This window comes from Schistocerca piceifrons, chromosome 7 (genome assembly GCF_021461385.2).
Source record: "Schistocerca piceifrons isolate TAMUIC-IGC-003096 chromosome 7, iqSchPice1.1, whole genome shotgun sequence".
In the NCBI taxonomy this organism is placed as follows: Eukaryota; Metazoa; Arthropoda; class Insecta; order Orthoptera; family Acrididae; genus Schistocerca; species Schistocerca piceifrons.
In genome coordinates, this window is record NC_060144.1 from 261,294,214 (window position 1) to 261,312,407 (window position 18,194).

The window sequence follows — 18,194 nt, forward strand, 5'->3', positions numbered from 1 at the left end:
CTGGGTTAATACACTGAAGGACTTTGCAACTGCACATGACGACTCTGCTTTGAATCCTTGGATATTTTGGTCAAACTATCTTGTACTGTTTTTGGCTCTAGTGCTCTTTGGCTCAGTGTGGACAGATTATGAACTGTTTCACATATTATCCTGTTACTGTGTCGAATAAATCATTGTATCTGTCAGTTCAAGTGTGAAAGACTTCACATTTATTTCAGTTATTTCCAGTGTAAAACCACAGTGCACATCATTTATTTGATCTTGGTCAAAACTTTCTATCAATTTCTGGGTAATATTTGGAATTATGTACGACATTGGACAACATAGACCACAGGATCATGCATATAATAATTATGCCCATATTTTGTTGTTTGAAATAGTTTATTTCTTCCAAATTATCCAATTGTTTTGTTTGGATCTCAGTTATTTCATGCAAACAACAGAGTAAACCAACGGAGCAGCAGATTTCCATGACAAATAAGTTAGGAGTAGACTTAGTACAGAGTGCGTTATTCAACATGATGTTCATCATATTTCTACAGCACCACATCTCAAACGCTTCGATTCTCTTATTTTGCAATTTTCCACAGTCTCTGATTTACCTCCATACAATGCTGTGCTCCAAATGCATGTTCTCTGAAATTTCTTCCTCATATTCAGGCCAGTCTTTGATGCTGGTAGACTTCATTTACCCAGGTATGCCTTCATTGCCTGTGCTTTACTGCTTTTTGTGTCCCTGTTTTGTTTGTCAATTATTAATTTGTTGCTGGCGTAGAAGAGTTCCATCACTTCGTCTACTTCGTTGTCCGCAGTTTTGACGTTAAGCTTATCGTTAATCTCATTTCCGCTCCTTCTGATTATTTTTGTCTTTACTCTGTCTACTTTCAGTCCATAGCGTGTGCCCGTTAGTTTGTTCGTTCAACGCGTTCTGCGATTCTTCCTCTCTTTTACTGAGGATATGAACGCCATCTCTTTTACTGACGATATGAACGCCATCAGCGATTCTTATTACTTATAACCTTTCAGCCTGAATTTTAATTCCAGTCTTGAACCTCTCACATATTTCCGTCAGAGAGTAGCAAGACAATATCCCTACTTTCTAATCCGAGTACTTCGTTCTTATTTTGCCCTGCTGGTGGTTCTACATATTGCATATTAACTGTCTTTACCAATAGCTGACATCTGTTTTCCTGAGAATTTCTAACATCTTGTACCATCTGCGACGGCCTTGCCGCAGTGGATACACCGGTTCCCGTCAGATCACCGAAGTTAAGCGCTGTCGGGCGTGGCCGGCACTTGGATGGGTGACCATCTGGGCCACCATGTGCTGTTGCCATTTTTCGGAGTGCACCCAGCCTCGTGGTGCCAATTGAGGAGCTACTCGACCGAACAGTAGCGGCTCCGGTCAAAGAGAACCATCATAACGACCGGGAGAGCGGTGTGCTGACCACACGCCCCTCCTATCCGTATCCTGATCCGAGGGTGACACGGCGGTCGGATGGTATTGATGGGCCACTTGTGGCCTGCATAGGAAGTGATTTTGCTAGTTCAAAAAATATTACGAATGTGGGAACACGGAGTTCACAATATTTAACTTCACCTAAGTTTGTTGCCACAGAAGAATCTACAAATGGTAACATCTGTGACACTGAAAACTGAACTAACAGATTCATCTTGCTTCAAATGGAAAACTCTTTGTTCTATGCAGTGCTTGAACTGCTGGAACACTGTAACAGAAGGCAGTACATGAACATTACTATTTGTCTGCAACTTATCGTAGGCGTACGACGTTGAATAGTTAAAAGGTAAACAGGATTCAGTCGCTCGTTTCGCCTCATCTTCGTTCTGTGGCACAAGTTATGAAGTTAAGACCTGCAATACTTAGAAATGCGACCAGTCGTATAGCAGTGTCATGAACGAAAGAAAATTGAATTATACATTATCCGATACGTTAATTCCAACCATGCTGTGAGAAACGACATCGGCGTGTCTTTACCAAAATTTCATTTGGGAAATGCAAATAATAAAACTCACTTAACTGGGACAATTGTGATGAAGTCCACACTGGACACGTATTTCGGTGTAAAATGATTCAAATGCTCGATCTGCCCAACCAGATTTGGATATCCCATGGTCTCACGAAATCGTTTAAATGCTTGGATGGTTCACTTGAAAAGGATGGCCGATTTACTTTTCGTCTATTCCCCAGTCCAAGACCGTGCTCTGTCGCTAAGAAAAATCATCGCTTTACTATAAAACTAAACGTTTATCACTGGTGTGTCATTTTTACTAAGCAGGACAAACCAAAGAGAGTGGATAGTGATTGTAACTCGGTATAAATACATTTCGCTCATAGAGACTGGTTGATACCACACAATTTATCTGAGAAATGTAAGGGTAGAGATAACACTGCTGCTGTGACGTCTGAGTTAATCTATGCTGAGACATGCGCCAACCTGCAGCGGCAGGAAACTACTTAATCCACACATCCAAGATAAGTCTGAAGAAAAATGAGAAAAAGTCCGAAAGAGTAAACTAGGATTGGGGACAGATTTACGAGTGAACGTCGGTATGTTTGACAACCGTCACTCTTTTGTACAGCTGTGCGTATTAATATAATTTGTTCTACTAAGCGATGTGAATGTTCCATATCGAACATATTAATCATGTTCGAAACAGCATTCTCCGTCATAGTTCCTCAGTTTTTAATGACAGGGACAACCTAACTGTGGAGCTACACCAACTGCGAGACTTTCCGTAAGACAGCAATGTATGAGATGCACGTAAAATGTGTTCCTCAGACGAACCACAAGGAGAAGAAGAAATATGAGGCGGAAAAGAAACATCCAGTGTCAGACTTTCCTATCGAACACATTGTCGTCTGCAGCCAATGTCCATGGGATGTGACGGATTTTATAGACGCCGTATGAAAGTATTTGTAGATATTTTCTGTTGGTTTTGTTATAGGAAATGTAAAGACTTATTCAGATTTTGTATTTGGTTTTAAGTACTTGTGGGGCGGCGGGCGGAATATTTTTGTATGCTGCTTCCCTACATACTGACGTATTGTAAGTATTGATGTCCAATGGACATGCCATTAGGGATGATTAAGTATCTGTGAGAGACAGATAACTGCACTGTGAAGGAGAAAGATTTTATGTGATGGGAGGCAAAAGTAATTTCTCTGAAAGGCGATTGTGTTAGTTGACGAGTAAAGTGGTATGATTTCAACAGTGCGCCGAATTGTAATTATGTATTTAAACTGAGTTGTGAATGTACGATTACGAAATCAATTTGGGGTTGTGTATTAGAATTACACATTAAAATAAAAGGAAAGAAACGAGACATTTCAAATCAGAAATACTGCAAGTACAAAACCACACATTAACAGCTGTGTCATGCAATACCTCGGAAATAAACGTGGCGTTCTAAAGAGAATGGTATCCGTGATTGTTAAAATCACAAAGACTTGTGGTGTACAATTATGGCTCAGATCAAATCCCATGATACTTTTAGATTAATTTCATATTTCTCGCCAGGTGAAAGCACCCACTTCACTTTGTCCACTTTTCCATTTGGGTTGTGTTGTTTGGGGGGAAGAGACCGAACAGCGAGGACATCGATCTCATCGGATTACGGAAAAAAGTCGGCCGTGCCCTTTCAAAGGAACCATCGCGGCATTTGCCTGGAGCGATTTAGCGAAATCACGGAAAACCTAAATCAGGATGACCGGACGCGGGGTTTTTCCATTTGTTTCCTCAGTTGTAAGAAATGTGCAGTTAATCATCTAATTTCTACAGAATTTAAATTATACTGAACATTTGGTGGTTTGCTTTCGGGTGGAAAAACGAATAAATTTTGTGGCTGTAGAAGTCTTCTCGGGTTATCACAAAGTCAAGGCGTCATTGTTTGATAATGTTTCGACGTGTTTTCTACCATTCATCTACAGGCAAAGTGTCAAGTTTATGTGCAGTTCGTATCTTTATAGCTGCTGGATCACGGGCTCATCTGACACGTCTGCAACGCTGGGGCACTCGCATGCCTCCGGAAAGGATGTCGCGGGCCGTGGTGGAGGGGAATCGCGGATAGTGGTAGTGGGGGAACCCCGGCGTGTTGGAGGGCCCTGGTGTCGCATCTTGGTGCTGCCGGTCTGTTCCATCCGCTGCCTTTGCCGCTTTCACATGAGAGCGCTCTTGATAAATTTTTGCCAGCGCTACATCCCTGCCGAGCTCAGTTGGAAACGGCTGTTCCGGTTGACCAATACCTCCATTGCCTCTTTGATGATCGAGTCCCAGTATCCATTTGTTCGGCACAACACCTCCGTTCTGTTCAAAATCAAGCATATGATCTCTGTTGAGGTTGTGTTTAGTCACTGTCGATTTATCCATTTTGCCGAGGCGAACGCTTCTCACATGTTCTGAGCAGCGCTGCGAAATACACCGCTGTTTCTGAGCAATATATTTCTTGCCACATTCGCAAACGATACTGTAGAATCCACGTATCCGTATGCCTAGTTCCTCTCTCATTTAGCCAAAGATACACTACTGGCCATTAAAATTGCTACACCACGAAGATGACGTGCTATACACGCGAAATTAGCAGAATATGGAATCGGTGGGTTCAGGAGGGTAATACGGAACGCCGTGCTGGATCCCAACGGCCTTGTATCACTAGCAGTCGAGATGACAGGCATCTTATACGCATGGCTGTAACGGATCGTGCAGCCACGTCTCGATCCCTGAGTCAACAGATGGGGACGTTTGCAAGACAACAACCATCTGCACGAACAGTTCGACGACGTTTGCAGCAGCACGGACTGGCAGCTCGGAGACCGTGGCTGCGGTTACCCTTGACGCTGCATCACGGACAGGAGCGCCTGCGATGGTGTACTCAACGACGAACCTGGGTGCACGAATGGCAAAACGTCATTTTTTCGGATGAATCCAGGTTCTGTTTACCGCACCATGATGGTCGCATCCGTGTTTGGCGACATCGCGGTGAACGCACATTGGAAGCGTGTACACGTCATCGCCATACTGGCGTATCACCCGGCGTGATGGTATGGGGTGCCATTGGTTACACGTCTCGGTCACCTCTTGTTCGCATTGACGGCACTTTGAACAGTGAACGTTACATTTCAGATGTGTTACCACCCGTGGCTCTACCCTTCATTCGATCCCTGCGGATCCCTACATTTGAGCAGGATAATTCACGACCGCATGTTGCAGGTCCTGTACGGGCCTTTCTGGAAACAGAAAATGTTCGACTGCTGCCCTGGCCAGCATATTCTCCAGCTCTCTCATCAATTGAAAACGTCTGGTCAATGGTGGCCGAACAACTGGCTCGTCACAATACGCCAGTCACTACTCTTGATGAACTATCTTATCGTGTTGAAGCTGCATGGGCAGCTGTACCTGTACACGCCATCCAAGCTCTGTTTGACTCAATATCCAGGCGTATCAAGGCCGTTATTACGGCTAGAGGTGGTTGTTCTGGGTACTGATTTCTGAGGATCTATGCACCCAAATTGCGTGAAAATGTAATCACATGTCAGCTCTAGTATAATATATTTGTCCAATGAATACCCGTTTATCATCTGCATTTCTTCTTGGTGTAGCAATTTTAATGGTCAGTAGTTTATTTTTGATTTTCATCGATGAGCAGAAAATGACTTTAATATCCTGGAAATCTTGGGCGTGAGCTGCCCAGCGTATGGAAGGAACGCTAGACGCTTTATGTCTTCTTTCGCATCGTCTTCTTTCTTCTTCTTGATCAGCTGGAGAGCGCGTCTTACCTGTGTCTCCAAGTAGCTTCCCTCAGATGCTGCATCTCGGAGGATAGACTCTCCTTGTCGCATATGTCTCGTGCTCTGTGCACCACGGTGGTGAGCACAGATTTGCAGTGAGCTGGAGGTGGCAACTATTGGCGTTTAGGTATAGATCTGCGTGTGCCTTTTTCCCATAGACAGAATGTCCTAGCGTGCCATCAGTTTTCTTCCTTATCAGGATATCGAGGAAATGCAGGCATCCATTTCCATCCACCTCCATATGAACTTTGCGTTGTCCTATACGCTGTTAAGGCGGTAAAGAAATTCCTGCAGATTTGCTTCGCCATGCAGCCATAACACGAATGTGTCGACGATGTGTCGGTAGAACATCTTTGGTTTAACACTTGTGGTTTCGAGAGCCGTTTCCTCAAAGTGTTCCAGATTTGTGAAGCCTGGCACAAGGCGGGATTCCATAGCGACTCCGTTTAATTGCTGGTCCAACTTTGTACTGCATTAGAAGCGAGTGGTAGTGAGCGCATGGCGGAACGGTTACACAGTTTTTTCGTCGAAGTGGCTCCGTAGTAATGTCAAGAAAATGTCTCTTCACCCTTGTGAAGAGAGACATGACGTCGAAACTGACCAAGAGATCACCCTTTTCCAGATGTGTCTCCCGAATCACCTTCACAAACTCAGTTCAGTTTTTGACTTGGTATGCAAGCAACTTATGAGAGGCTTTAGTAGCTGCAGCAAGTGTTTACCTGTTCCATATGTTGGTGCATTTTTCGTGTCCGTTAATCGACATACTGGTGAGCCGTGCGCGGCTGGCGGTCATGCTGTTTATTGCTCGTCATCTTGTTTTCATGGTTCTGTCGCCTCGTTTTGTTTTAATTCGATTTACTGGCGTCAGTAGGTTGCTGGTTTGCTGGCCCGTCAGTGGCAGCAGCAGCGCTTATCGATAAGTGCACTGCCGTACTATCTCTGGAGCGAGCGCTAGTATTCCCGGGTCGTCGTGTGTCTGGAGTTCAGTTGGGAACAGGGCGCCAGTGAGATGCGGACAGCCAGTACTCGCCGACCGCTGGCGGCGTACATGTATTGTCCGACGGAGGGAGACTGGAGCGGCAACGACCGTTGGTTGGTCGTTCGGTCGGTCGTCTCATTCGGCGACGTGTATCTGGTCTTATGACCGTTTCTGGGCCTCGTCAGTTGGTCATCTTACCGGACGTGGATCGGTTCCTTCCTTGTGCAGAGATGTCGGGTGGCCAATGGGCAATTGTTCCCTCTGCATGGTTGGGTCCGAGCCAGTGTCTCTGGGACGTTGTCCGTCCAAAGGCAGTCGGGGATGGAATGCCAGTGAGGTCTGGACAGTCAGTACTCGCCGACCGCTGGCGACACACACATGAACTGTACAATGGAAGGAGACTGGAGCGGGAACGACTGTTGGTTGGTCGTACGGTAGGTCGCCTCATGGGGCGACGTGTATTTGGTCTTTTGACCTTTTCTGGGCCTCGTTAGTTGGTCATCTTGCCGGACGTGGATCGGTTCCTTCCTCATGCAGAATTTTTTTTGTCGTCACCGATGGGCAAGAGTTACCTCTGCATGGGTGGGTCCTAGCCAGTGTACCTGGGTCGCCGTGTCTCTGAGTTCTGAACGGACATTGAGTTGAGTTGGGTTGGAGCTGCAGTGAGCTCAGTACAGCTAAGACTCACCCGACCATTGCCGACACTCATAACATGAGTGGGGACGACCTTGGTTCGTCGTTCAGTTGGTCGTCTCATCGGACGACATGTATTTGGTTGCCGACCGCTTATGGACTTGTGATTTCTCTTTCTTGTTCCACAGTGATTGGTTTCAGGATGTCGGAGTTTTTGGTGCAAGTGTTTACATGGAACTGTGTATAGCTTCTGTTATTTCCTCTGAGCAGTTATGAATGCTGTCTGCGTATTGGAGTAGGAGTCGGTCGGTTGTGACAGAGCAGCGAGGAAGTCTCTGTGGCGTGAGCCCGGGAGTTGATTAGGTTGTTGGTTGGTTCTTCAGCCGTCCCTAGGTCGTGCTGCCACCCAGTTATTTAGTGTTACACTTGGCTGCATGTCTCACCTAAATTGTCGTTAGAGTTTCCTCCCCAGGCCGACCCTTCGAACACTTCTGAGCACCATTGTTCTGTTGTTTGTGATTGTGATTTTCTTTGGTCGCAAGTACTGTGCCAGCACTTCAGCCGTGTATTAATTTTGTCTGTCCTATGCTCAGTACATGGCCTTCAGCCGAACCTTATGTGAAATATTTTAAGATTAGGCCTACAGCCGTGTCTTATTTAAAATTCTTGTTTGCTCTGTATTTAGGCCCTCAGCCATGTTTGTTTTAAAAGCTGTGACTTTCAGCAGTATTGTGTAAATTCCTGTCTGTAAGGTTTCTCTTTAATTATCTTGAATTCTTATAATGACTTTCAGCTGTACTGTGTAAATGCTTATCTTAAGGTTTGTCTTTAATTATTTTGCATAATTGTTTGGGCCTTCAGCCGTCAAGATATTTCAAGTTTTCTTAAGATGGTTTTCTGTTGTACTGTGTAAATGTTTGTCTTTAAAGGTTCCCTTTTATTATGTTGAAATATTATTGGGCTTTCAGCTGAGGAATTAATTTAAATTTCCCTTAATATAGCCTTTGGCCAAAATTTGTAAATGTCTGCCTCTTAAGGAATTTCCTTTGCCGATCAGAGATATTATTTGGGCCTTTAGCCAAGAAGATATTTTAATTTTACTTAAGTAAGGCCTTCAGCCGTTTCTCTAAATGCTTGTGTTTTAAAAGGAATTATTTAAACTTTATTGTTGAGAAGTTACTTGGGCCCTCAGCTGTGAACTGATCTTTGTTGTTTTAAAGAGAAACTGTGCATTGTGTTTTGGAGGAATAAAGTTCTGTGTTCTTGTGTAACTAACAGTAACTGATCTTGGCACCTTTCCACAACCTGATCCACTCCGTCCTGCGAAAAACAGATTTCAACTGGAGCTCATTCTTCTGTGTCTTTGGGGGCCATATAGCTCAGGGGTACAGCCTTCTGACCATATACTTGTGCATCCTGCATGATGATTGGAGAAAGATATGGTCAGAAGGCTCTACCCTAGAACACTAATATCGCAAGGCATTACAAACGTATATACTGAACACTTTGAGGGAATGGCTATCATACTATGAGTCTGAAACTATAGGAGTTGTACCGATAATTTCGACGACACATTTCTGGTGTGACCACACGGCAAAGAAAACCTACAGGAATTTCTTTACCATCTGAAGAGCATATGCGACACTATAAAGTTCGCCATGGAGGTGGAAGAAAATGGATGCCTGCCTTTCCTCGATATCCTAATAAGGACGAAATCTGATGGTACCCTGGGGCATTCAGTCTTTGGGAAAAGCACGTGCGCCTGTACTTGAGCGCCAATAGGTGCCACCACCCAGCACAACGCGGATCTGTGCTGACCGCCCTGGTCCACAGAGCACGAAACATATGCAACGAGGAGAGTCTACCCACCGAGCTGCAGCATCTGAGGGAAGCGTTTCGCAAGGACAGCTGCTCGGAGACACAGATAAGATGCGCGCTCCAGCTGAGCAAGAAGAAGAAAGAAGACTATCCGAAAGAAGACATAAAACGCCTAACGTCGCTTCCGTATCTGGGCCACCCACGCAAAAGATTGCCAGGATACTGGAGGGAAACAACATTAAAAACATTTTTCGCTCATTGGCGGAAACAAAAAATGTCCTTGGCTCAATGAAAGACATACTGAGACTACATGTACCTGGAGTTCAGAGCTTCATTTGCGGATGTGCAAGAAATATATCGCCCAGACGCAGTGGTGTATTTCGCACTGTCACCCAGAATACGTGAGAAGGTTAGCGTCGGCCAGACGGACAAATCTGCAGTGACAGAGCACAGCCTCAACAGTGGTCATAGGGTGGTACAGTGGGGCTATTCCGTTCATTTCAACTGCAAGCCCTATATAATATAACATGAAACTTTTTAAGAAATCTGTCAATATGATACAATTATGGTATTTTAATTGTGTGTACTTTCCAGTATACAAATGTTCTAAATTTATTTATGTAAACAAAGTATTAACCGTGTATCTGAAGAAGCTATTAATCGCACTATATAAAAATAGTGGTGCTGTTCCACCCAGTAAATTGGCTGCTGCACCAAGTGCACTGCAGTGTCAGAATCAACCACACATAAACATTTTTCGTTATTTTGCACACACACACACACACACACACACACACACACACACACACACATTTCGTTAAATCATGTTACACATTGCTGGTACCTTATCCAGAGGAGCTGCCTGTAACACTTGTTACTGCTTGTTTCATATGTTTCCGGACCATGGAGCACTTCACTTTTTCCTTTTGTGTGTATGGACCATCTAAAAGAAGCCCAGAAAATGAGTTGTCTATGATTTCGCAGTGAAACTAGTAGATTGATTCAGTGGAAAGACCTCCACATGTACAGGCCGAAATAGCCCCACGTGCAGACATTTCGAAAGTCGTGGCAAATCAGACCTTTGTGGAAAAAGCCGGCAATATTTGATGATGCGCACACTGCATAACCTGTGTTCTTATATAAACAACAATGAGAGCTTAAAATGTCCTGTTACTGTGCATGGAACACCTTAATTTGTTAGGTTGTATTCTTGAACTATGGCAATAATCCATCACAGTTCGCTTACCTCTAGAATTTGTTCTTCCGTCCTGTCAATAATGTAACAGAAAACACGCTTGCTACACCCGCATGCGGCGACACAGAGATACTGGCACACACTGATTGCAAAACGACCTTAACTCTGTGAGGAACTAGCGCGCTGTTGCAACATTTCTTATTTCAGGCAGACTAGCCCTGTTGTACCCTCTGTTTCATTTTGAACAGACAGAGATGTTGTGCCGGTCGAATGGATTCTGGTGGGACTCGATCATCAAAGAGGCAGTGGAGATAAAGGTCCATGATAATCTTGTCAACTGGGATGGCGGTTTCGGACAGAGTTCAGCATGGGATGTAGCGCTAGCAAGAACGCTCATATGTCAAGAGCACTCTGATATGAAAGCGGCGAAGGCAGTGGGTGGCTGACGCTCCATTGGCGGCCCTTCCTTGCATGGCATATTGAGCAGTGTAAGTACTCGTATTAAAATACTGTTCCCCCTGTTACTGTGGAGAAGAAACAAAACAAAAGCCTTACCTTTAAGTATTGGACTGGGGTGATGTGGTGATGATATCCTCTGTTTGCTGCATTAATAAAAATTATTCTTGCAGCAGGCCAGTGCATCGTTGGCCTGAAGTGTGGCTGATGGTCCAATTTATGGACGAGCTGGTTGCAGGGTTGATCTGCATTCTTGTAGAATGAACTTGCGGTGATCCAGAAGCTGAACTGCAGGAGCAGAATGCTGGTACCCTCATGCAGCAGACGAGTGTAGTACTCCCTCGGAAGATGCAGAGCGGTCTTCAGGATTCGGTTCTGGACTCTTATCGTTGTGGTCAGTGTATCTGTGGCCTTTCTCTACATCAAGACAGTGTACTCCAGCATTGGTCGAAACAGTGTTATGTACAACGTGACACCATGGTGCGGTGGCAGTGTCGACTGCGGGTTGAGCAGTGGGTATAGAACGCGAAGATGCCGTATGACTCTGCCCTTGATGTCTTGAATGTGAAGCACCTAGGACAGTATTTGGTTTAGGGTGACCCCTAGGTACTTCGCCGACCTGCTCCATGGGATGGGTGCTCCTAGGATCTCGACTGGCGGAAGATCCGGCGGTACCATTCTTCTGGTGAAGATAACTGCCTGACTCTCCGCTGCATTGAATTTCGGCTGCCACTTCGCTGACCATGTGCCCAAGTGTCGCAACCAAGCAGGCGACGACGTCTCATCATGCGTACTTTCATGCTGCAGATAAATAGCGCTTTATCACCGGCGTAAAGCGCCAGTTCAACGGACGTCGTTCGCAGAATGTTGGCAGTGGACATGGAGTACAGCAAGCTGCCGAGTAACAATCCCTGTGGTAGCCCTATGTATCTGTCGATCCGTGGACGTACCATTGTCTGCCCTCACGTGGAAGGTTCGGTCGGGTAGACACGATATGAGAAGGACTCCATGCGACGTCGAGAGTCCGAGTATAAAAAGCTTGTACAAGAGGCATTCCTGTCAGACGGAATTCAAGGCTCTGGACACGTCGAGGAACACTGCCCCAGGGTATTCCCTTGTTTCCAGTCCTCTCATCGCCGGCTCTGCCTGCAGCAGGAGCTGGTGAGAGGTCGAGTGGCCGCTTGAAAAACCGACCTGTATGTCGTTTTCCATCAGAATTTTAGCATATATCATCTCTAAAACTTTCGAGAGAGACGGCAGCATGCTGATGGGTCGGTAGTTGATTATCTGGCTTGGATCTTTGCTGGTTTTCCAGATGGCCACAACTTCAGCGTGTTTCAACGCTGAAGGGTAGCCACCCGAATGGAGTATCTCATTGAAGACGTCAGCTAAGCGACTATGGTGTCCTAGTGGAAGGTTCTTCAGCAGGTGGTTGTTGATTCCATCGTTGCATCTGCTTTCCCGGGGTTCAGCGTGCGAAGCTGTATAGCGACATCTTCCTCTGTGACCAGCTCAATGCCATATTCTTCATCTCTGGCTGCTAGGAAGATCGGTAGCTGCTCGTCGATTCGACGGATGTGGCCCTCATCCACGACGTTGGTCACCAGAGTGATGTTAGCTGCGAATGCATCGGCCAGCACCTTGGCTTTTTCATCAGGATCGCTAATACGGCCGTTGCCGGCCTGTAGCCATGATATGCGCTGTCGGCAGCGCAGGAGATCCTTCACGATTTTCAAGGCGCTGCTGTCGTCATGATTGAGCGTGGTCACCAGATCTGCCCTTTCCCTGTTCCTGTGTTCTTCGACTGTTGCTTAAGCTCCCGCCACATGCGGAGGACGTAGCATTTCGTGTTTCGTTGGCTGTTGAGCTCCCATTTACAGAACAGTCGGTTCTTCTCGGTGATCACCGCCAGCATGTTGGACCATAGCTGACAAGAGAAATCTCATGGTCGCTGCAGTCAGCTTGAGGTACCAGCATTTGCTGCTCAAAACATTCTTCGGTTGAAGAAAGCCAGGACTTCATCTGCTTTGAGTACTTCGGAGTTTGGCACGTTCTTGAGTGATTTGAGTCTTCCCATATGGAAGCGCTTGGGATCCAAATATTGATATCTCTGAATCCAGTCTGGAAGAGAGGCTGCAGTCACATCCATGTTAAAGATGAATGGAACGTGATCAGATGACAGGACGTTCTGAATTCAGCATATGTGAATTGCCCAGTGCTCCTCAGGAGGGCGAAGTCGATCATATCCGGTCGGTTCCGGGGTAGGGAAGTATGTGGGATCACACGGCCCCAGTCTGACTGCGCTGTTTCGGTGAACAGTTCAGGAGAGTCAGCGCCTGCTGGTGGTGGTGAGGCAAGAGTTCCACTCCGAGTTTTTCACATTGAGCCCCTTGCAGTGAATAGTCTCCCCTCCAGCAGTAGCTCAAGTTTGCTTCGTGTAGTGGTCTATTGGACAGCTGGTATACTGTCAAGAAAAGGATCTTTCTGGCAGTAGTGTTGAGGGCTAACCCAGTGGACACCAACATAGCAAGCGCTAGTAGGTGGATTCAATGACGCCGTAGCAACCTCTTGACACAGATGCGATGCCGCCCTTATTGGTGGCTCTGTCATCTCGGTAGCAGCAATAGTTTGCTTCCCGCACATTCACCCCGGGTTTGAGATAGCCAACACCTGTGTCTCATAGGAATTGGTGAAATTCACACTGCTGTGAATATAGTCCATTCGCATTCAATGTGCAGATGGGAATCCGTCAAAAATCTCAGAAACTGCTCTATAGATTTTTATATTGTTTTCACTATTAGGTTGAGTGATTTACAAGGAGGGTTCGTCTACATAATTAACAAAGATACTCTAAGAAAAAAAGGACGCACCAAGAAGGAGTAATGCAAATTGGTCTCAAACTGATATTCATACAGTGACCGATGGATGAATGTGACGCTACAACGCAATTATACTGTGCAGCTGGCGAGGATAGTAAATCAGGGGAAAGTCTTTACGAATTTCATTCCGCGGGCTCAACTGAACAGTAACTATGCCTTACAGACAGGCGCGAGGACAGTGTACACAAATGACAGCATTGAGAGATGACGTGTAGTTGGGCTCAAAGAAGCTAGTTAGAGTAGTCGGTGAACTGCCTGAAATTTTAATAGGAGCGATGACACTATTCGTCGATGTTGACAGCAATGGATGAACCGTGGCCTGAAGTAAAGTCAAGAAGGAAGCTGTCGGCCTAGAGCGACGACAGAACAAGAGAGCTGAGCACATGTCTGAGAGACACTCAGAGCCCCGAATTCATCGTTATCATCGATTCGACTTGGAATTGGTACTTCAGTGGCCAGAAGGACCATTAACAGGCAAGTCACAGTAAGGGGATTGAGCTCAAGCCGCACTTGCGCCGCCTACCATTAATGTATGTACACCAAACAGCCCGGGCGCATTTGGCCTGGAATCTCTTCGACAGATTTGTTTTCAGTGATGAGACCCGTTTCAGATTGGGCCCCGACGAACAGCGAAACATGCCTCAGATACCCAGACAGCAGTTTAATACCGTCCACCATAGGCCTGACAACCGAGAATGGTGGTCTGGGGTGCCATTTCATTTCTTAGTAGGACCCCTTTTGTCGTCATCCGCGGCGTTCTTACAACACAGTGGTATGTCGATGATATTCTGCATACCGTCTTGTTGCCTTTCATGGCAAGCTAACCTGGACTTACATTTCAACAAGATAATATCTGCCCGCACACGGCGAGAATTTCTACTGCTTGTTTTAATGCTTGCCAAACCCCACCTTGGTCGCCAAGGGCGCTGGATCTTTCCAGAACTGAGAATGTTTGGAGCATTATGGGCAGGGCCCCCCAACCATCTCAACATTTTGACGATCAAGCGCACCATTGGACAAATTTTAGCGCGATACCCTCAAGAGGAAATCCAACAACTCTATCAATCGAGGCAAAGCCGGATAATTGCTTGCGTAGGCGCCAGAGGTGCAACAGTGCGTTATTGACTTGCTCGATTTTTGATGCTCTTACTCTTCAGTAAATAATCCGCCTGCTTTGCTGAATGGTAACGTGCTTGCCTCCCATGCAGCGGGTCCGGGCTCGATTCCCGGCCGCGTTGGAGATTTTATCTGCTCGTGGACTGTGTGTCGTGTTGTCTTCATCAGCGGCACGCAAGTCGACCAATGTGGCGTTGACTGAAATAAGACTTACACTCGGCGCCGAACTTCCCCGGATGGGAATGCCATACGCTCATTTCATTTAATTTTCTTCAATAAATCACCCAACTTTACTGTAATTGTAATCAATTGATGATCTGTGCATAGACATTACATCTACCGATTTTCGTCCCATACGGACAATTACTTTGAGGTGCGTCATTTGGACTGAGATAACCGAAGTCATGTGACTGCGATATGCACATATACGAGTACAGATAGTGGTAGTGTCGCGTACAGAAGGTATACAAGGGCAGTGCATCGGCGGAGCTATCATTTGTACTCAGGTGATTTATGTGAAAATGTTTCGAACATGATTGTGGACGCACGACAGGAATTAACGGACTTTGAACGCGGATTGGTAGTTGGAGCTAGATGCAAGGGACGTTCCATGTCGGAAATCGTTAGTGAATTCAGTACTCTGAGATCCACAATGTAAAGAGTGTGCCGAGAATACCAAATTTCAGGCATTACCTTTCACCACTTACAACGTAGTGGCCTATAACCTCCACTTAACAACCGAGAGCACCGGAGTTTGCGTAGAGCTGTTAGTGCCAAAAGACAACGTGTACTGCGTAAAATAACCGCAGGAATAAATGTGGGACGTACGATTAACGTATCCATTTGAACAGTGCGGCGAAATTTTGCGTTAATGGGCTATGGCAGCAGACGGCCGACGCGAGTGCCTTTGCTAACAGCACAACATCACCTGCAACGTCTCTCTGGGCTCGTGACGATATCGGTTGGACCCTAGACTACTGGAAAACTGCGATCTGGTCAGATGAGTCCCTATTTCAATTGGTTAGAGCCGACGGTAGGGTTCGAGCCTGACTAGATTGTCAACAAGGCGCTGTGCAAGCTGATGATGGCTCCATAATGGCGTGGACAGTTTTTTCATGGAATGAACTGGGTCCTTTGGATGTTCGGCTACTTGGAGACAATTTGCAGCCACTCATGGACGTCATGTTCCCAAAATTTTTATGGATGACAATGCTCCATGTCACCGACCACAGTTGTTCGCGACTGTCTTGAGGAACGTTCCGGAATCTTCGAGCGAATGGTTCGGCCAACCAACTCGCCCGACATGAATCCCATAGAACAGTTCGTGCACAAAATCCTGCATCGGCAACACTTCCGCAATTATGGACGGCTATGGTGGCAGCTTTGAGTTGCTGCATTATGCCGATAAAAAGGAGGTCCGGCACGATATTAGGAGGTATGCCATGACTTTTGTCACCTCAATGTATTTTTGTCTTAGAGTGTATTTCGCGCGAAGTGGCTGTGCTACAAGGAAGTGGAGACCTTGCCGCTGTGAAAACAATATCTTTGCTATCTAGCGGTTATGGGCTTAAGGTCGCCCAAGTAATGTAAGCCCCTTTTTTTCAGGAAAGGAGGTGTGATATAAGTTGAAATTTGTGTCAAAAATTCGAAAGACTACTGTCCCTTGGCGGTGTAAGAAATTTAAGCACCTAAGTCAACGCAATCACAAGTCACGCTAGAATATTGTGATACAAACTTTCTCATCGATATCTATAGACGAACTACCTGTATACATAATTACGTTTGTACAGAACCCTCAAAGCTCTTGTCCTACTCGCACATTCCCATTTTTTCCCCAAGACTCTTCGCTCACACAATAATTCTTTGTTTATTTAGTTTATAACCGAAAACAGTTACTCGATAAGTTCATCCTGTGTCTTTACTAGAGTGCACAACTCATCGGTGAAGACCAATTTTGCTGCAATTCGGTATCTGCTGCTTCCGAGTTGATGTTACATTGATGTTCGCAGGCATTTGCTGTTAGCTGTCCGTCTGCCGTGACTGCTGACCTCAGCTGTCTTTGCTGCATTGCTTGGCTGCCTGCCGTCACAACCTCTCGTTGTTCAGGTGGCAGGGATTAAAGGTACGATCGTTTGGCGTGTCCACATCTAACACTTCTGGGACATGGCTGAGTGGCAGTTTTCTAGTACACATCTGCCACTGCTGATTTTTGGGGGGCTCGCATATAAAATGGCTCAAGGGAGATCCACCACGAACATATTCATATCCTATTCGATTACACTGCAACATCCCCACTAGTCATTATTGCCACAAACGTGCTTATGTAGACTGGTTGTAACGGGCATACGTTACACACGGGCTTTCAGCTGGAAATGTTCATTTAAGGTACACTATAAGATTGTTCTTTCCTCTCAACTTTCATCATCTATAAACATGACCCTTAGCAGAAGATATCTCACGATTGTAGGTCCGTTATTAGTACCCACCGTTGCGACAATAAGCATAGCTAGAAATGATTAACATACTTCTTGGCTATTGACAACGAGTATTCGAACAATTATAAGGGATTGTTTCCAGAATTGATTTTCACTCTGCGACGCAGTATGCGTGATTTGAAATTTTCTGGAAGATTATTAACTGTGTTATGCTTATCCATTACGGATATTTTAGAACCGTGACCGTGTATTGAATGTAAATAAGTTATACAGAACTGCAACCAGTCACTTTGTTTTTGAATAATTATATTTTATTCCATGAGCCGGTTTTCGAGCCTTTTCAGGTTCATCTTCAGATGGTTTCAGGAAGTTACATCATTACTGGTAGTAGCATAATGCTGGGTGCTGGCTCTCTGGCAGCACCCAGCATTGTGCTACTACCAGTAATGATGTAACTTCCTGAAACCATCTGAAGATGAACCTGAATAGGTTCGAAAACCGGTTCATGGAATAAAACATAATTATTAAAAAAAAGTGTCTGGTTGCAGTTCTGTATAACTTATTTACGTATATTAACTGTGTGCCAAACCGGGACGGGGATTCGATCCTGGGAACTTGGCCTTTCCCAGGCAAACGCTGTACATGAAATTTTGTCATATGATGACATGATGGAGACCGTGGCTGTTATTTGAAGACAAATGTTGGTGTTAGGACAGCAACCAGCCACAAATTTACTTTCAGTTTCTTTATTCAAAGGGTACCGTTACCGGTTTCGAATCGTTGTGATTCATCTTCAGACGGTTTACACGCTTTCATTATGGCATGTGGTGTGTTTTTTACAGTCATGACAATTAAACTGTAAACACACGTCATAATG

At 45.5% G+C, this 18,194-nt stretch overlaps 1 pseudogene; it reads left to right on the forward strand.

Moving 5' to 3' along the window:
* The first annotated feature begins 1,218 nt into the window (after nucleotides 1–1,218).
* On the forward strand, nucleotides 1,219–1,336 carry LOC124709154 (annotated as a pseudogene).
* Nucleotides 1,337–18,194: the final 16,858 nt, after the last annotated feature.